This window comes from Hydra vulgaris, chromosome 12, assembly GCF_038396675.1.
Source record: "Hydra vulgaris chromosome 12, alternate assembly HydraT2T_AEP".
NCBI classification, from domain to species: domain Eukaryota; kingdom Metazoa; phylum Cnidaria; class Hydrozoa; order Anthoathecata; family Hydridae; genus Hydra; species Hydra vulgaris.
Genome location: NC_088931.1, coordinates 28,966,858 through 28,988,470, shown reverse-complemented (window position 1 = coordinate 28,988,470; position 21,613 = coordinate 28,966,858). Strand labels below are relative to the sequence as shown.

General features: G+C 29.8%; 1 long non-coding RNA gene across 4 annotated transcripts in view; it reads right to left on the bottom strand.

Moving 5' to 3' along the window:
- Positions 1-4,381: 4,381 nt before the first annotated feature.
- LOC136088636 (uncharacterized) overlaps positions 4,382-21,613 on the bottom strand; it is a 22,602-nt gene continuing 5,370 nt past the window's right edge. For 3 of the 4 annotated variants that reach the window (XR_010642338.1, XR_010642337.1, XR_010642340.1), the window contains exons 4-7: positions 10,257-10,365; positions 9,916-10,143; positions 6,684-6,872; positions 4,382-4,909 (exon numbers count right to left, since the gene is read on the bottom strand). This is a non-coding gene — a long non-coding RNA (uncharacterized LOC136088636). The remainder of the gene's footprint in view (positions 4,910-6,683; positions 6,873-9,915; positions 10,144-10,256; positions 10,366-21,613) is intronic. The other variant, XR_010642339.1, reaches the window with a different exon arrangement.

The window sequence follows — 21,613 nt, the reverse complement described above, 5'->3', positions numbered from 1 at the left end:
CTAAGCTTGTTGTATCTAGCCTTGATATAGAAATAAAATTGTTAGGAACGAATTTATTTAGGAACAAACGCAGAAAATAATTCCACGATATAAATGTGAGTAAAATGAGTAAGGTAGGAAATTCTCCCTTGAAATCCTAATTCTGAAAGCAAATTTTTAATGTAATATTGGATAATATTTTTGTAGGACTTACAGTTCAGATTGAGCTCATCATATGATTTCTTATTTTATTCATGCATATTATTTAAACTATTGATGTAAATGATTTAAATCTTTACCTAAAATTAATTACCTAAATATCTAATATTCAATAGTTATTTGAAATATTAGATATTTAGGTGATTCCTAAGTATCACTAAGAATAACACATCCTTAGTATTCACTAAATTTAGTATATAAGGTTGTACTTTATATAAAAGTCGTAATTTTTGTATTCAGTTGCTATGGATATCTATATTGCTTAACAACCAGATACTTTCCTTAGTTACACACAGAGAACTGGATTTTCGAATAAATTTTCATCGGATTTTCAACCGATTTATTTCAAATAACTATTGAATATTAGATATTAAGGTAATTAATTTTAGGTAAAGATTTAAATCATTTACATAAACAGTTTTAAAAAAATGCATGAATAAAATAAGAAATCACATGATGAGCACAATCTGATAATCAATCTGATGTGCACAAAATTCGGCATAATACATTATAGTTTTTTTTCGAATGGCTGCATTTGCATGTGTAGTTTTCATGGAGACGTTTAAAATCTTTGTTTCGTGCTTGTGTCTCTTCAGAGAGCATGTTATTAGGCAAGGCCATTCTTCTCGCAATCTCGTATCCGTGTAGCAATATCTTGTGCAAACTTTGTGGCATGTAATACCATGGGTAACTTTGTAGAAAAAAATGAGCCACGTAATGGAGGCAATTAATCATGTAATTACAAAAGCTATGTTAACCACAGCTTAGTATAGTAACAATATTTGCAATAAAATACTTTTATTACACAAAAACACAATTTTTATAATAATTATTAATTTATGGGTTATTTATGTATTTATTTATTTATTAACTCATTTATTAAATACTTAAAAGCGTTAAAAAAAACTGTACGATGTTTGTGTTTTGATTTACACGTAATTTTTTAAAAATTAAATTATGAAGTTAACAACTTTTTTAATGAAAAATATTTCTTAGTATTATTAATGTCATAAAAAAATAACCAAATATACTTAATATAATAGTATGTAATTAACTACAAGTAAGCTAAAACTTGAGCATTGAATTTAAGATCATTAGAGATAAGAAATCCAAATTCTCTCTCTAAATGAGCAACTTTGATAACAAGAGGCAGGCTGTCTGATCCTGACATGTAATTGTCTCGTTTCGGCCAGTATGCATGACTAGTAACTAAGTATGCATGATTACTAACGAAGTAACTAGACTTACTTTAAAAAGTACGGGTGCACCGAGGCATAGGCCGAGGGATCGGTCTTAGTAACCATCGGCCGATGCTAATTGTTTAAAAAAATCAGTTTTTTTTAATTTTGTGTTTCTATATTCTCCCCACTGTTACTGCTGCAGAATAGTGAGAACCTCGTCATAAAAGCTTTTGTTAACTCAGACAGGTTCTTGCTGTCTCCACTGATGTTAAATGGAGAGCTGAGTTATATTTATAACACTTTAATTTCTTATCTTTATTTTTTTTCTTGGGTTTTGCTTATATTCAAGTGCATTAGTCTTTGTTTTATTCTAATTCACTTTGTTTTATCCATTGTATATTTATTATATTGGGCCTTGAGCCTGTCAATAAACTTTGATTTGATTGATATATTGTACAAAAAATTATAATAAATATACTTTTTTATACAATATAGAAACAAAAAATTAAAGACTCACTTTTCAAAACATTCGGCATCGTGCTTGGTAACCATTGGCCGATGCCAATCGGTTACCAAGGACGATTGTTTTGAAAAATGAATCTTTAATTTTGTGTTTCTAAACTGTATAAAAAAATATAATTATTATATTTTTTATACATAATAGAAACACAAAAATTAAAAAAACTGATTTTTTTAAATTATCGGCACCGGCCAATGGTTACCATGACCGATACCAAGGCCGATGCATCGGTGCACCCCTATAAAAAAGTAACGTTGTTGACGTCAACTTTTTTTAACCTATTCCCCCCCCCCTTGTCAAAAACTGTCAAAATATCCGGACCCCCTCTCCCTTATATTTTGTTGACGTAATGAAAAAACAACTAACAACTTTTTTTTGTTGCCGTGGATAGCCTACCGAAAGTCGGTAAGGAAATATAAATTCTTCTCCTACCGAAAGTCCGTTTTATTGGCTAAGAATGTCACGTGTCAAAATCAACTAAAAAACGCGCTTTCGGTAGAATAAGAAATTTCAAAATCCTCCCGACTGTCTGTAGCCGAAAATTTTTTTCTTTTCCTACCGAAAGTCCGTTTTATTGGCTAAGAATGACACGTGTCAAATAGAATTTACAAAGTAAAAAACACGTTTTAGGTAGTATAATATTTATCTACGTAAGAGTAAATTCTACTTAATACATTTTTTAACAACAGATTTACAAGATTAAGTAATACATTTTTATAAAATCAGATGTTTTGAACATAGTGAAAAAGTGCGTTATGCATGTTTCCGACTTATACGACCTTTTATTCAAATTCATGTTTTTTTTTGTTCGCTATTCGTGGTGAAATGTTGCGGAATTTTGCAATTGATTTTTGATTACCTTCCAAATTAGCTAGATTTGTTTAACTTGTTGAAGAAATACCTTCATAACTAAATACAGTTTTCAATTAATTGATTAATTAATTTACAGTTTTCAATAATCATCTTTTTTTGAAAAACGAAGAAGGGAATTTTCAGTTGAAAATCAATACGTAATGTAACATTAATGATAAAGGACTTATCAAATAAAAATATATAGGATGCGTAAAATATAATTTAACTTATAATAAGAAATCTTACGACGAAATATCTTATTGATCTTCGAATTTTTATTTAACATATAAAAATTAAACATTTAAACAATTCGATGCTGGCTTTTAATTTACTTTGCACAATTTCGCACGCTTTTAATTTATCGCAATATCAATAGTTTCATACAGTGCCGTGCCTAGAAGGTTGAAGCTCCCCCCCCCCCCCACTCCATATAAAACAAAAAAAAACAACAACAAAAAACAAACCGGTCGTAAGTTCGGATCCAGATTCAAAAAACTTTCCATAATCAGGTATTACAAAAAAAGTAATCACGGGTAGCCAAGCCACGGCTCTGGCTTCATATATAAATATAATATAATTTTACTAATACTTTAAATGACTTACTACAAATATTGCCTTGGTTTTTGGTTCATAAATTACAAAAGTTTGAAACTTATGTAACTTATTTAACGAAATGCACCACGAGAAGGTTAACTATAGGACTTTGCATTTCATATCTTTTGATTAAGGAAAAAAACTTTCAGGTAAAAAATTATTTGAAAATTAATATATAAAGATTAAAAAAAGAATCTAATTTTTGTTAAAACTGATTTTACTTTTTTATTCACTAATAGCTAAGGTTGATTCCTATTCAATTCTGAATGACTGTTTGGTTCAAAAAATACATAAAAAAATACAAAACAGTGTATAAAACGTTCATAAATACTTCTACAGTTGATATTATACTCGTATATAATCTATACCACACACACACACGCACGCACGCACGCACGCACGCACACACACATATATACACAGTAGACTACCGGTTATTATAGAACAAGAATTTACTTCGAATAACCGAAACTTCGAATAACTGGGTGTATGAGTCTGTTTCGAAAAACCAGAAACTTCGAATAAGTGCCGGTTCGAATAACCGGGTTTACTGTGTATATATATATATCGAGTATATATATATATATAACCGAGTATATATATCGATATATATATATATACCAATATATATATCGAGTATATATATATATATATATATATAACCGAGTTTACTCTGTGTGTGTGTGTGTGTGTGTGTGTGTGTGTGTGTGTGTGTGTGTGTGTGTGTGTGTGTGTGTGTGTGTGTGTGTTTGTATGTATGTATGTATGTATGTATGTATGTATGTATGTATGTATGTATGTATGTATGTATGTATGTATGTATATATATATATATATATATATATATATATATATATATATATATATATATGTATATATATATATATTTCAAAACCTGTATATTTTGATTAAGGAAAACAAAATTACTTTCAAAAGTTAAAACATTGGCATGAAAATAAATAATAAAAATTAGTCTATGATTAAATTAAGATTCTAACTTTAATAAGAACTGATTTTACTTTTTTATTCACTAATAACTAAGGTTGATTCCTATTCATTTCTGAATGACTGTTTGGTTCAAAAAATACATAAACAAATCACAAAATACAAAACTGTTTATAAAACTTTTATAAATACTTCTACGGTTTATATTATACTCATAATATAAACCGTAGAAGTATATTACTCATATATATAATTTTTATTAATTATATAAATATAATTAATAAAAATTAGTCTATAAATAAAAAAAGATTATAATTTTTGTTAAAACTGATTTTACATTTTTATTCCCTAATAACTAAGGTTGATTCCTATTCATTTCTGAATACATACAGCACAAGGCCAGATGTCTTGTTTTTTTTAGTATTGATTACTTTATTAATGGCTTTCCATGCATCCAAGGTAAAATATAATTGAATTGACGAAAGCAATTCTAATGCATTTTCATCTAGAACTGACCATGAAACACAATTTGGTCTTCTTTCTATAGCATTTCTAGCAATAAGGGTGCCAGAAAGAGCCTTCTGTACATCCTCAGCTTTTAAAAACCAACCAAGCATCACTGTAAGAGAAAAAATGATTTTAATTAAAAACAAACTTCTAATACCACCTACTAAGGAAAATTAAACTAAAAATGTATATTAATTATAAAAACAATTTTTTTTTTAATAATAACTTATCAGCTAGTTGTAAAAAAAACATTTACAACCAATGGATCATGTTTATATTTGTAATGATATTAATAAATAAAAAGATTAAGGTATTGTATGTATGAAGGTAAGAAGGTATTTATAAAATGTAAAAAACATAATTTTAACAAACTATCAGGCAACCAAAAAAGTTCATGCGGTTTCGCAGATCCATAAATAAATACACATAAAAACAGTTTTAATAAAGTTTATTCTGAAAAATAGTCTCCTTCAGCAAGAATAACTTTCTCCCATCGTGAATCAAGCTGGTATATTCCATTTTTATAAAAGTCTTGAGTTTGGTAGCTAAAAAATTGAATTAACTAATTTTCGAGATCTTCTCTATTTCAAAACTGCCAACTCCTCATATGATTATCCAGGGCCAAAAACAGGTGATAGTTGTTTGGCGCAAGATCTGGTGAATACAGAGGGTGAGGTAGAATCTCCCATTGTAAATGTGCTAGAGCTTCCCGCGTGATTTTTAAGGTGTGCGGTCTGGCATTGTTCTGGTGGAATACAACACCTTTTCTGTTTGCCAAAGCTGCTTGTTTTTGGTGAAGAGCAACCGAAACTCTGTCCAATTGGGCTGAGTATATCTCAGCAGTAATGGTTTGTCCTCTTGGTAGCAACTCATAGTGAACGATACCTGCTGTAGCCCACCATACACACAGTAAAACCTCTTGTTGGTGAATGCTTGGTTTAGGAGTCATTGGTTTTGGATCGCTACTGGCTAGCCAATGATATGTTCGTTTTTTGTTGCAGTACATAATCCATTTTTCGGTCAACATCCGGTCAAAAAAATGGCACTAAATTGTGGCGGGAAAGCAATGAAGAACAAATGGTTAAGCTTGTTTGTTTCACTCAACTCATAAGGTACCCATTTGCTCAACTTCCAACGTTTTCCAAGTTGTTGCAAATATAAACGAATAGTTTCATCACTCAAATTAAATTTTAAGGCAAGGTCCTGACATGTTTGACTGGAGTCCTGCTCGATTGCCAGCTTGATATCCTCGTTGTTTACGATGGATGGTCTTCCAGATCTTGGTTCATCTTCAAGGTTTTCATTTCCAGAAGAAAATTTTTTAAACCACTTTTGACCCGTCTGTTCTGCTACGGTATTTTCCCCAAAAGCAGCGCATATCTTACGACAAGCTTCTGCAGCTTCGGTTCCAAGTTTGAACTCATAAAGTAAACAGGCGCAAATTATCGCATCTGACACAACCATACTTCACTTAAGACTTTTAAATTTAAAACGCACTAATAAAACTTATGAAACACACTGATTGATTCTCCTTAAAACAAGCTTTAATTTATTTGCAAAATCATCATTTCTTAGAAATAGGCAATTAGGATAAACCGCACCAACTTTTTTGGTTGCCTGATAGCATGTCTTTTAGCAAGTTCAAGTTTCACAAAAGGAACTGGAACATTAGAAGAGTGTTGTTGAAGTTTTTTAGGAAGACCTATAGTTGTGCGTGTTGCACCTTTCAGACGTCTACATCGAGCAACACATTGAGGTAACTATCTTTTTTAAGAAAGAATCTAAAATAAACATTTGAACCTTACAAGACTTACCATGGCTTATGCTTTAATTGCTTTTTTTAAATTGCAGATAAAAAATTTTAAATTTATATTTACTTTCAATACCTGCTTCATTCTCCACAGCAAAACATTCTTCTGGGTGTCATTGTATTTTACTAACAACAGATTGTTCTGATGCCCCATCTCTGATTAAACTATCCTTTTTCTGAGGGTTTCCAATTAAGTCTTCTATTTTTCCACTGTAAAGTAATTCCTTAACAGTTAATGACAATGTTGGTGTATCCTCAGGTACTCCTGCAATGGAAAAATCTGGAGATAAGAAATTATCATATATCCTAAAGAGTATCTACACAACAATATGTGTTTAAAGGTGTCTAAAGGTGTTTATAAAATTAATAACAGTTATTTTTGACATACTAGCATGTTTTTTATTAGATTCAAGTTTCACAAAAGAAATTGGGACATCAGAAGTGATGATGACATTTTTTAGGAAAATCTATAGATGTAAGTGTTGCCTTTTTTGGATGTCCACATAGGGCAACACATTAAGGCAACTGTATCTTCTTTAAGCAAGAATCTAAAACAAATTTGCAAATTGCTGTAGTTCAATTTTATTCTTAAGACTTATCATGACTCATATTGCAATTATTTTATCTTCAATTGCAGATGATGTTTTTTTAAATATATTTACCTGTAATACCTGCTTCATTCTCCACAACAAAACGTTCTTCTGGGTGTGGTTGTGTTTTATAAATAACAGATTGTACTGATGCCCCATCTCTGATTAAACTATCCTTTTTCTGTGGGTTTCCAATAAAGTCTTCTATTTTTTAACTGTATAGTAATTCCTTAAAAGTTAATGATGATGTTGGTTTATCCTTAGGTACTACTGCAATGGAAAAATCTGGAGATAAGAAATTATCAGATGTGCTAAAGTCTATCTCTTCAAGCTCATTTACAACCATATTTTTTCCCTCTTCCCAATCCTTTTGCAATGCTTTAAGAACGTTCATTCTCTGTTCAAAAGCATGTCCAGTAGACTCTGATACTAGATTTGCTATAGATGAAGTTGCATGAAGAGCAAGCTTGAATATTTCATGCTGAGAGTTTTTTTTTTTTGGAGCTACATAAAACGCTAAACTAGATTCTTCAGTTATGGCAGGTGTATTAAAAACTCGCTGATGCTGGTGATAACTCCCGGTCCATCTTTCTCGACATAGCACAGCATCAAAGAGATTTATCTCTAGCAACTGGCGAACAGCAAAGATATGGCGACATGGCAGACTCATGAACTTGCAAAACATACAATCACACAAGTTAAAAGTAACTTTAAGCAAATCTTCACTGCTATTAACTACATACTTTTTATTTTCAACTAGTAAAACATTGACTTTGCAACGCAAAGTAATTTGTTTTAGTACTTGATCAAATGCATAGGATGTAAGAATTTACTTATAATTTGCCTCAGCTGAATTAGAATCAAACATATCAACACAAATTTTCTGCACTTGAAAAAAAGTTTTATAGTCTCTTTCATTTCGCATTGAGGTTAACAAAACATAAAACATATCAAGGAAGCTTTCAAAAGTACTATTAAGGTCAATAACCTCTTTTAGTTTTCTGTTGAAATTTTCTAAGCGATTATTAGTTGTGTTCATAAAATTTGAGCAAGCATAGTTAAATCCCAAAACCCACTCATTACGAATATTGTGCCAGTTATCGTTAAAATATTCCAAAACTGTGGTTGGTGCTGAAGAATTAAATACTTTAAAAATTTCATTATATTGCTCTTTTGATTTTGCATAAGCTAATTTCTGAATTTGCTCAAGACAAGATGTATGTTGACCATTTGTTATACCAAGCTTAATAGTAATTATTTCACGATTAAAAGATCTATAGGTACAAAAATATAAAAATATAAATTTAAATGCACAAGATGTAAAACCAGACTACTCACCATTTAAAGACAAGAATGATCAGAATCAAAATCAAATTTCAAAATTAAACTTATTTTAGACTAAAAGACACGTTGGAACTCATTATTTGATATGATTGATCATTTTATCAAGTTGAGCAAATGCTTTAAAATGGCTTTCAGTGAAATTCAGTCTCCAATAATAATATCCGATTGAGAGTTGCAAATTATCAAGATTTAGTTAAGGCTTTAAAACTTGTAAAATAGGAGCAAAATTACCTTTCCATGTCTTCTGGCCCAGAATGGGCCAGAAGACATGGAAAGGTAATTTTGTTGCATGATAATGCTCCGAGTCATACAGCAAAAGCCGTCAAGGAAATGATAACATCACTTGGCTGGGAAGAGTTATCTCACCAGCCGTATTCACCAGACTTGGCTCCTTCCGACTACCATTTGTTTCCATCGATAGGACGCGCATTGAATGAGCAACACTTCAATTCCTACGTCGAAAAATGGGTCTCCAAATAAGCCTCAAAAAACGATCAGTTTTATTGGCGTGGTATCAACAAATTGCCAGAAAGGTGGTCAAAATGTGTAGAAAGAAATGGCAAATACTTTGAATAAAATATTTTATACTTTTCCATTAGAAAATAGTGTTTTATTTTGAAAAAAAACACTCATTTCATACTTATAGACCTGGTATATTTAATAATATTTTTTATGTAAATAGTTTTTACTTCTTTTTGAGTACATGAAATATACTTTAAAAAAATTAGCATAATCTGCAAAATTATTTTTGTGTTGAGCCATTACTATTAAGAACTTTGGGTAAGTTTTACATCCATTTTTCCACACTTGTGTGGTTTGGATGGTTCTCCATAGTGATGTATAAATGCCACTATAAAAGAGTTGAAGCAATTTTTACAACTAGATGATCTTCCTAACATTAAGATGAAGCAGGTTGTAATGGATTATATGTTAAGAATAGCAGGATAACCTAACCTGGTCCTGAATAGCTTACTTTAATTTAAAGTTTTTTTAAAACATTTTTCATTAGCAATTTACGAGATATATAAGTATCAAACTCATTCATTCAACATTTAAGTGCAAATAATTCTTTTCTATTTCTAGCACGCAAAAATGAGACTACTTTTGATACAACTATAGTTCTATTATAATAACAAAGCTTTTAATAGAAACTGCTTGAATTAAATACGTTTTTATAATGATAAATTTGTCAAATAAAAATTATTTTAAGCATTATGGGCAACATTTTTTCAAACATTTTTGGTCTATCAGCATTTACTTTTAACCATATTTTATGAATATCTGCATTTTCTAGGTGTATTAAATTTTGATACATTCATAAATTAATAGTAAACGTAGCAATAACAGTGCAAAAGCATTTTAAAGACTACTTACTATATTTTTCTTTTAAAGCTGTCACAAAGGATGTGATATCATTTCGGCTATTATTTTTGTAAGATGAAGCAGCAATATTCGACATATCTCTAAGAGTTATAACTTTGCCTGTAGAATTAATTAATTCCTTTTGTAGCAGCTTTTTGTTTGGCTTTAAATTTATCAACTCTTTAGCTTTATGAATAGCATAGTCTGGAAGCTTTCATTGATTAGGTGTTTATAGAGAACCTGATGGATATTCAAAAGAAGACAAAACAATAAAAATCAAAGTTGTTTATCTGTGAGAAATACAATCAAGTAATCTGAAGAAGTATGATAAAATAAATAAATTTATAACTTACTTCAGAAACTTCATGATTGTGATTATTATCCATATCTTGCAAAACTAATGATTGTCCATCTTCAGATGCTTTAAAATGCAGGCAGAAAGGACAGTCTTTTTCTAAAGTTCTATAATAATTAGAATGATTTTAACTATTTCAACATTTTAACTAGAAAATCATACAAGAATATTTAATAATAGCAAACTAACTAATATAAACTTCTAATAGTTGTGATAAGATGTAATAATAATAAGAATATATATTTGCTGTTTGATTGAGTTGATATTTAGCAACTTGATATTTTGCACCATATACAACAGTGGTGGTTTTTAGTAGGTTTAATTGAGTAAAAAATTTTAAATTGTGTTTTTCTAGCGATTCACTTTTTACGTATCTTTTAATTTTTTAACAAAGATAACTTTTTAACCGCTCATTGGAATTCTTTCAAATTTTCAGCAACTATTCCTGAGTGTATTTGTGATGTGCTGAACCAAAGAAAGTTAACTTTTTTTTATATTAAACTATTAAAATTTGAATTTTAACAAGCTGTACTTATACTTTTTTCTTTTTATTGATAGAATTTAATGATTTTAAAGTTATTAAATGTTGTTTATTGTTGTTATATTCAGCACATTTTTTGAACATCTATAAAACCACTTATAAAGTTTGGTTTATATAATATGTATGGTTCTCAAGATATTCTTGTTAAAAAAAGTTCCATTTTTTGGCCTAAATTTTGCTAATTTATGCGCATAATTATTGAGCAGGGGGTAAAAAAAAATTAGTTTTGTTATTTTTCGAAATGATTTAATCTAACACTTCAGAAAAATATAAATGTTCCCATATAATATCAAGTTTTAAATTTTTTTCCTCTTAAAGGGTACTACCACCTTAAATTATGTATAAACTAATAAACACGTGATAATACCTTACATACTACTGATAAAGATTTAAACAGTAATACTATTATTTATATTTATTGGTTCCTTTCATTAAGATATTTAGCAACAATCAAAATTATTTTTTCCTGGTCCAATACTCCTTGCATAAGAAACTATATTAGATTAAGCCAGACAGTCATCACAATGATGAAGCTTAAGCTTCTCATTGCAAACTCTACTTTATTTTAATAATATCTTCATGATATTATTAAAATAAAGTAACTCTATTTTAATAATATCTTCATGATATTCACAAATGTGGTGAAAAGTGATGCAAGCATTAATAATTTTTGTACCAAAGTTAATATCAAATTCCATATGCTTGCAAATGACATAGCCAAACTTTAAAATGTCCAAAAGCATTCTCAACCATTCTTCTAGTTTTTTGAAAATCATTAAGCTCCATATGCTCAAGATAAGGTTTTAACAAATGGCGCAATAAAGGAATAGCGAAATCCACCATCAAAGATAAAGAAACTCTAAAACAACTTTGCTACAATATTTATCAAATAGATTTAAATCTAGAATCGCTTTGAATAAAAGATTTCTTTTAAATATAATCATTATTTCTTCTTAGTGATCCAACACTTGTTTGTATAAATAAAACAGTATCTACAGTCTAAGATGGCAAAAAGAACAATCTTTATAATTATGAGAAATTGCTTGATCTTTAGTTGACTCTTCTATATTTGACTATCCTAAAAGACTGGTCACAAAACAAAAGTCTTCACATGAAGCTAGATAATGCAATGCAACGTGACGCGTTTTATTACTGAAATAGGTTCTCTAATTGTTTTGGTAGGTTTGCTTAAATGTTAAACATTTAGTTAAAAATGTAAATTCAAGTTCCTCCATTCTAGTAAAAATATTATTAGATCATTGAAAAAATTTCGGTTTGACCCAAACATTTCTTTCAATTAGATCCACTTGTCGATTAAACTTTAAAGCAGCTAAATTTAAATATGGATGGACGATTGATTTATAATCGATTGATGATCTACTTCTTAATTGAATAATCACTAAATATTTTTGATGCTTTTCCAATAAACTCTTTTTTTCACTTATATCTTCCTGAACAATTATTAAAATTACATAAATACATTCATAAACATAACATTTAATTAAAATCAAGGAAGGTTAGAGAATACATTGTGTCTACATTAAATACATTACATCATGCATATTCTAGACAAGATATATGCCTAACCCTTAAACTCTAGAAATTATTTATTTTTGTTTAAGAATGCTTTAGCTAAAGGCTCAGAGTTTGCATGACATAATTATTTGTATGACCTATTTAGATACATACACAATTTATACTGATTGTAAAGTAATTCAGATTATTCTTTATTTAAACCTTAAGCTCAAATGATGTTTTAATATTAATTTATGCGGTAGTGGTGTAGTGGTAGAGTGCTCGCTTCATAAGTGAGAGGCTCTAAGTTCGATCGCCACCACGTCCCTGGTAGAACCACACTCAACTTGTTTTTCAGCGCAGAGGCTTTGTTCGTCAAGGTTTGTGTTTGGGAGTTATAGAGTTGAGAGAGGGTTATAACCACAATTAAATAGCCTCCTTGTCTGTAGTGGCCTTCTGGGCCTTGGGGAGGTGAAATAACAAAAAAAAAAAAAGAAAATTTACATTAAGTTAACTCAATGATAACAAAGTCAAGATACAACTAGTCAATGACTAAAAAATTATTTGAGCTTGAGGTTTGAATAAAGAATAATCTGCTTCTAATCTAATCTGCTATAGTTAAAGCATTACTAAGTCATACTTTAACTATAATTAAAAAGAAGTTTCAGTGTGACAAAATTTAGTTTGGTTAATTAGGCCTAAACTAGGTATTGCCTAATAAATAGTTTACTTCAAATTGCATATTTGATCATTAAATATGCCACTATGTGAAAACTAATGTGAAATTTTATAGTTTGAGTTGCTTTTACAATAAAATTTAATGTAAAAGCAACTCAAACTGTGTTTACATTAATTTAATTTAAATTAATGTAAACACAACTCAAATTTTGTGTAGAACTCACACTAAATAGTCATTTTAAAGTCAAACATAAATCAACCAACACTGAAGTCACAATCTTGTAAATTTTTTCTGTTACATTTTATTATATACTAGCATATACGAAGACACTTTTTCTGAAAAAAATAAAATAAGCACACAAAAAAAAGCGCCATCTTTTTTAAACAAAAACAAAAAATGTTCCGGAACATTAACTTGTTCTAGGTTAGCTATGCGGTTCAAAAGTTCCTCAAGTTTTCTGGGAATTTTTATTCAAGTTGGGTTCACACGAAAGTACATTTGTTCATGTTCCTGTATTGCAAAATATTCTGTCAAATGTTCCATTGTGTAAATAAGGTGTATGTGTTCAAAAAAATCTTATTTATCTAGTTTGCTTCTTTAAACATGATCTTATCTTTATCTTGATCTTGATTCTTAGAGTAACTTTCAACTCTAATAGTGGTTGTCAGCAGCCTTGTTGGAAGATGTTTCCGAAAAAAAAAACTACAATAACTACGTATAATAGTCATTTTCAACTTCTGATTGAATTGATTTTATAGCTACTGTTTTTATGTGAACTGAGCTTATTATAGCCCAGAATTAATAAATTACGAATCCAATTTGATCAAAAAAGCTAAGCTAAATCCTAAATTTATATACGCATATGCAAATAGTAAAACAAAAAATCATCAAAAAATATATTCGCTCATTACAAATGATGGCGTAACCTTAGTTGATAGACAAGAAATTTGCAATCAATTCAACTTCCATTTTTATAATTTATTTAACACTGTTCAAAATAATAAAAAACATCTAATTTTAAATAAAGAACAAAATCAATCTGCAAATCATTCAACGCTGATTTTTTTGAGAGCTTAATTATTAAAATAAAACTTGATTTGCAAATTGAATACAAACAAGCTGGTGCTGATGGGATCTACCCATATTTATTAAAAAACTGTTCATATAGCTACTCAAAAATATTATCAATTATTTTTAAACATTCATGTGAAGCTGGATGCATCCCAATAAAATGGAAAGAAGCAAATCTGTCACCAGTTTTCAAAAAAAGACAGCAGAACAAACTCATTAAACTATGCACTCACCCGATGCACTCATGTCTGTAGTATGCAAAATCATAGAAAAAATAATAAAAAAAAGTTAAATCACAAAACATCTCATTGATAACAATTTGCTCTCTGAGCTCTCTCAAAACTTGAAGCTTATGGTATTAAGGCAATCTTCTTAAATGGTGTAGCTCATTCATTAAAGGAAGGAAGCAGAGAGTAGTTATGGGTAATTATCGTTCTGATTGGTGCAATGTAGTTAGCGAATTTAACAGGGTTCTAGTTTAGGAACTCTATTTTTTGTTATATTAATTAATGATATGCCAGAAGTAACAATAAATTTCATTAGGCTTTTTGCAGATGATACAAAACTTATTGCGATCATAAAAAATCCAATGGATAGCATTTCATTTCAAAAAGACATTGACACAGCTGCGAAATGGGCTGAAGACTGGCATATGAAATTTAATAATGATAAATGTAAAGTTATGTATATAAGAAAAAAAACAAATAACAACATTTATAAACATAAATATTATATAACTGGTCAGGAATTACAGGAAACAATATCCGAGCGTGATCTTGATATTATAATTACAAAGAACTTAAAATGGGAAATCCAATGCCAAAAGCCGTGTCAAAAGCTAATTGTATTCTTGGAATGCTTAAATGAACTTTCATTTATTGGAACATAAAATCATTCAAGATTTTGTACACATCATTTTTAAGACCTCATCTTGAAACATTTTCTTCAGCATGGAATCCTTAAAGAAAAAAATAACATGGAAAATCCTAAAAAAATTCAAAAACAAGCTACCAAACTAGTGCCTGCTTTATGTAAACTTAATTATGAATCAAGATTTAAAATTCTTAGTTTACCCCCTTATAGATAGAAAAATTAGAGGAATGTTAATTAATTATTTTAAAATTTCCAATAGCTTTATAAAAGTAAACTGGCAGGTCCCAATAAATAAACCACACTGACATCAGCTCCAAGGTCCTGCAGGAGCAATTAGAAATAATCAAGACCCCATCATCAAGCAAACTGAGATAAACATTTGCCAAAGAGAATTCTTCTTCACTAACAGAATCGTTACATATTAGAATCAACTCCCAAAAGAAGTTGATGAGGCTGATAATGTCTTCCAACTTTAAAATAGACTTGATAAACATTTATCATAAAGTGATACCAATATTGAAAAACAATTGGACTGCCATAGTCTAACAATTATTTTTTAGATTCACAGAATATTACTCAATAGCAGTTGTATCTAAAATAAATAAATAAATAATAGGAAAATTGTATAAATTTTCCATACCGAAAAAATTTAATAGCATCTTGCTGATTGATGTACTGCAAGCCAGTCATAATTCATTATATATTTTTCTTGATTTAGTTTAATGGCTTTTTTATATCTCATGAAAATTTAGCCATTTATTTTCAGATTGTCTGCTTCTATGGATGGTCGAATTCCTTTAAGTGGATGTGTTATGTGATTTTGTGATGTAATCAATTGTTTCATCAATTCAGTCATTTATGCTTGCATGATGGATTGGATTTGGGTTTTATTTCTTGTTGTTGCCATTCTTTTCTTTTTTGTTGTTGTTTTTTTTATTTATTTTTTATTTTTTTATTTAGTTCGTTGACTTTTGATCTTAACTTTGTTTTCCAGTGTTTGACTTACACGGCTAAATGTTTTATTCAATGTCATTTATATTATATATAATAATCCTACTCATAGCGTCATGTATAATAACAAAGATCTTAACTCAGCTTTCTTCTTTTCATAACTAACTTACAAAAACATAAACGCAATCGCATAACTAAAGTCCTTAACAGTCATTTGCATAATGACCGTAATTATCTACAATAAGTAACAACATATATGTAATCAAATATGGCAAATTAAACACCCAGCATTGATCCTGGTCAAAATATTATTTTTGGTCTTACGCACAATGGCCCTCTTTAGCAGACAGCAATATGGCTTACAGCGTAAATTTTAGTTTTTCAATATATTGAGTTAATTATTTGTTGATTTCCAGCTTACAAATTAATCATTAAATCAGAAAATTTAATGTAAATGAAAAACCACAAAAATTCTAAATCAATGATTTATAATTTTTTACATTACACTTTCTGATTTAATGATTAATTTGTAACCTGGAAATCAACAAATAATTAATTCAATATATTGAAAAACTATATTTTACGCTGTAAGCCATATTGCTGATAACATAATACGAATATTAAACAAATAATTGCAACCCCTAAATATGCTTCAAAAAAAACAATTTTTAATGTGTAGTACTTTAATGGATAGAAAAACACAGGCAAGATAGAGCACAATGATTTCTAAATCAATTTGTCTTATATCATATAAGATATATGATGAATCACCATAATGCTCATTTGCATCTCCACATCTAATCAGTATTTCATTTAATCTAACATTTTTATTAAACATTAACAAAAGTACTATTATTATTAATAAGTGTATTGCGTGGGATTAGGATTGCAATCTGAACAGCTCATGCAAAATTTGTTTATGTTGCTTATTAATCATTAATTATAGTAAATATTTATTAATCATTAATTATAGTAAATGTACAATTTTGTAAAAATTGTATAACATTTATCATAATATTATAGTCAAATCAAATCAATATAATTTTACTTTAATAATAACTGTATATTTATACAATCGTGAGGGACATTTACAAACAGTTATAAACTGATGGCGTGTAAAGACCTATGATGGTATAAATTATAGCATGACAATAACAATAATGATAAAAATAATAAGTAATAATAATAAATAATAACAATAATAGTAATAATAATATTAAATGCAGTAATATAAAAAAGTATAATCTGTATATATATTTTACTATATATAGATATATATTTTACTATGTATTTATCTATATATATAATAGTGATAATCATTAATAATAATGCAAAATAAAAAATATAAAAATCATAATAATATCAATAACAAAAAATATAACAGGTAAAAATAAGGAAAAAAAATGGAGAGAAGTTTAATGACTTGAAAGGAAAAGTCAAAGAAGGAGAAGTCCTAGCAGAGTTTTGTTATGTGCCAGAGTAATTTAAGCATAGTATTTTATAAGGAAATAAAAATATTGAATATGCAATAAAGTATAATCAAAAGAATGAATAAAAAAAATTGTTATAGAGAATTAAGCAGGGTGATTGCATTGAAAATAGATTATTGTTTATAATATTACATGTTAAATGGTTTAGTAAAAATGCCACAAATTTTAGAGCCATATAAACTTTACAGGATGATGAAAATGAGGGTATTTGGTTGTGACTAAATGAACATTTATATATTTTTTATGTTTTATTTTTAGAGTTTTATGTTTTTATTTTATGAGTTTTATATTTTTATTTCTATTTTTTGGTTTTATATTGTTATTGTTATTTTTTATTTATGAGTTTTATACTTTTAATATATTAAAAATTTAGTTATAGAGAATAGCTAGGGGGTGATTGCATAACTGATAGTTCATTGATTATTTTTATTGAGGATAAACTTTTTTACATTGGTTATGTAGGCATTTCTATTTCTCATTTTGGAGAATATTTTTTTAGTTTCAACAGGAAGAGAGTTCCAACAGTGAATTGATTGATACTTGATTGACTTTATGCCATACTTATGTGTTTATTTTAAAGGCATAGAGAGACTACAATAAGATACAAACCTAAGTTTATAACTATGAATATCATTTGTGAATTTAAAGTAGCTAGTGAAGCAGCTGGGCGTATTACTGTGGACAATGTTCCATACAAGAACACAGTTTGATAAGTAGATAAGTTCATCAAGCTTTAAAATTTTAGAAATATTATATAGTATGTCAGAGCTATAAATGTTAGGTTGAAAGTGAATTATTCTTAAAGATTTATTCTGGAGATTTATAAGGTTTTTTTTATAAACCGATGAACTTTGTCCCCATATCTGACAATCATAGCGTAGATGGGAGTTAAAAATAACATGCCAAATATTCACAAGGGTTTCCTAATTCACAAAATGCCTTATTTTGGTAAGCATTCCATTTGCTCGACTTGGTTTGTTTGATATGGATTTAATTTGTTGAATGAACAAAAGATTTTCATCTAATAATATGCTCAGATTTTTATTTTATCTACAATATTTAGTTTTTGACCACTAATTCTAAAATTGTTATTTCTGATCATATTGACCAAGCCCTCCCTCTTTATCCATCAGCTAGTATAGTTGTTGTTGGTGACTTTAATGCTCACCACTCTGAATGGCTTGGCTCTAGTGACTGTGATTCTGCAGATATTAAAGCCCACCACTTTTGCCTTTCTCAATCCCTAACTCAAATAGTCAACTTTCCAAATCGTTTTTCAGACAACCCGAATCATTTACCTTCTCTACTCGACTTATGTCTTATTTCTGATCCTAGTCAGTGCTCAGGTTCTTCTAATCACAGTTTGATCTCTCTAAAACTAATATCTCATTCTTCTTCATCACCTGAATTCCCATACTATTGTACCTCTTACAACTGCGGTAGTGGTGTAGTGGTAAGAGCGCTCGCTTCATAAGCGAGAGGTTCGGAGTTCGACTCCCACCACGTCCCTGGAAGTACCGCGCTCAACTTAGTTTCTCCGCGCAGCGGCCTTGCTCGGAAAGGTTTGTGTTTCGGAGTTAAAGGGTTGAGAGAGGGTTGTACCACGAATAACAACTAAAAATAAAAATAAAAACACAAAAAATTGAGTAGCCTCCTCGACTGTAGTGGCCCCCCTTGGGCCTTGGGGAGGTGAATAATCTAAAAAAAAAAAAAAAAAACAAACTACAGTAAAGTTGAACTGTAAACTGTAAACTGGGATTCTTTCTGTGATTTTCTTCGTGATGGCCCTTGGGTAGAAATCTTTTGTCTTCCTGTCAAGAAATGTGCTTCTTATTAAACTTTGTGGATTCAGGCTGGCATGGAATCTTTTGTTCCCTCTCGACAATTCCAGGTCAAGCCTCACTCTCCTCCATGGTTTTCCTCACACTGTGCTGCTGCGATTGCCAATCGAAACAGTTACTTTCATATTTATCAGCAAAACAATTTTCCAGAATACAGATGTCTGTTTATTACTGCTAGAAACCATTGTAAAAAGGTTTTGTCTAACTCCAAAGCCTTTTTTAAAAAAAGTATTCTTAGGTCATGAAATCTTGTATCTCATCTCAAAAATTAGGCTCTTATGACTTCTGGAGAATCTTTAATAGTATTAATAATAAGGGCAAATCTTTAATTCTACCTCTCTTGTATGGTTCAGACTTTGTCACCTCACCTAAAGACAAAGCAGAACTGTTTGTTAAGAACTTTTCATCGATATAATCTCTTCATTCCATTAGTTGCGTTCTACCTGATATTGCCAACAAACAGTTTGATCCATTGCTTGACATTCCTATCACTCTAGCTTCTGTATCTAAAGCGATTTCCTGCCTAGACTCTTCTACAGCTTGTGGCCCGGACAACATACCTGTTATTGTCTTGCAGAAGTGTTCTCCAGAGCTGTTGTCTATACTCTCAAAACTATTCAAAAAGTGCTTATAAGAGTCTTGTTTTTCAGCCTGCTGGAAAGCGGCATCTGTTATCCCTATCTTCAAAAATTCTGGAGAGCGATCTGATTCGTCTAACTACCATCCCATTAGTCTTCTTCCTATCATAAGCAAGGTTTTTGAATCTTTAATTAACAAAAACCTAATTTCTCATCTTGAATCTAATAACTTACTTTCTGACCATCAATATGGATTTCCATCTTCTCGTTCTACAGCTGATTTGCTAACAGTAGTAACTGATAGATTTTATCATGCATTAGATAAAGGTGGAGAGGTTAAGGTCATCGCTCTTGACATTTCTAAAGCTTTTGATAAAGTTTGGCATGCTGGTCTTCTCCATAAACTTTCTTCTTATGATATATCTTTATGATTATTGAATCTTTCCTTTCCAATCTTAGTATAAAAGTTGTCCTCAATGGACAGCACTCTTCTTCTTATTCTGTAACTTCAAGGGTTTCTCAAGGTACTACCATTTTATTCTTGTCGTGATAAGAAACCAACACTATCCGATTGCTTGGAGAGGGCATTTGAGCTTGAAAAGGATCTCACTTCTGCTACAGCATGGGGCTCACAGTGGCTGTTGAACTTTAATTAAGATAAAACTTAATTTTTTTCAGTCAATCGTTATCGCAATAATTTAGATCTTCCTATATTTATGAACGGTGATTTACTCGAGTCATTTACTCTTTATCTTCTTGAATTAACTCTTACTTGTGATTTTTCTCGGAAACCATATATCAAATACGTTGCAAAATTAGCATCTGCTGAGGTTGCATCTCTTTATCAAGCTCGACACTTTCTTACTTCAGATTCTATATCTCAAATACGAACTTGTATGGAATACTGTTGCCATATCTGGGGCGGTTCTTCTAATGATGCCCTTTCTCTTTTAGACAAGGTGCAAAAACGCATTGTAAACATAGTTGAACCTGGTCTTGCAGCCAACCTCCAACTATTATCACATTGTCATAATGTTGCTTCTCTTTCTCTTTTCTACAAACACTATAATGGGCACTGCTCTAAAGAGCTAGCGCCTCTTGTGCAATCTACTAAAATTCATTCTCGTGTTACTCCTCATTTAATTAAGTCTGATCCTTTTCTGTGACTGTTCATATGTGCTCTAAAAACGCTTATTCGTCTAGTTTTTTTCCATGAACATCACCTTTTTGGAATTCGCTTCCTTCATCTTGCTTTCCTGATTCATATAATTTGCAATCTTTTAAGTCGTTCATCAATCGTTATCTTGCTCTACAATCTTTATCTTTTGTCTTCCAGTAACTTCTAACTTTAATTAGTGGTTGCTTGCAGCCTTGTTGGAAGAGAAGATGTTTAAAAAAAAAAAAATTCTAAAATTAAGGTTTTTGGAAATTTTTTTGCCTTGAGGTTTAAATAGAACTTATTCAGTTTTTTTGACATTCAAAGATATTTTGTTTGACTGCAACCATTGAACCAGTGATGCCAGGTCATAATTTAGATACTTATTTAGCTTTTTTAAAAAACTTATCTACAATCAGAAGGTTGACCAGCTAATTGTTTTCGATTCAAAGCCTCGTGTATGGTTTCAGTTATATCTATGAGTGCTAGTAGAGTGTTTCTTTCGGAATCCAAATTGCAGACTATATAAGCTATCTGATAAATTTAAAAAACTAAGTAGCCTGTTATACATAAGCTTTTCAATTAGTTTACCTACATTTGAGAGTAAGGATATACGCCGATAGTTACAAGGATCTTGTTTACAGCCACTTTTGAAAATAG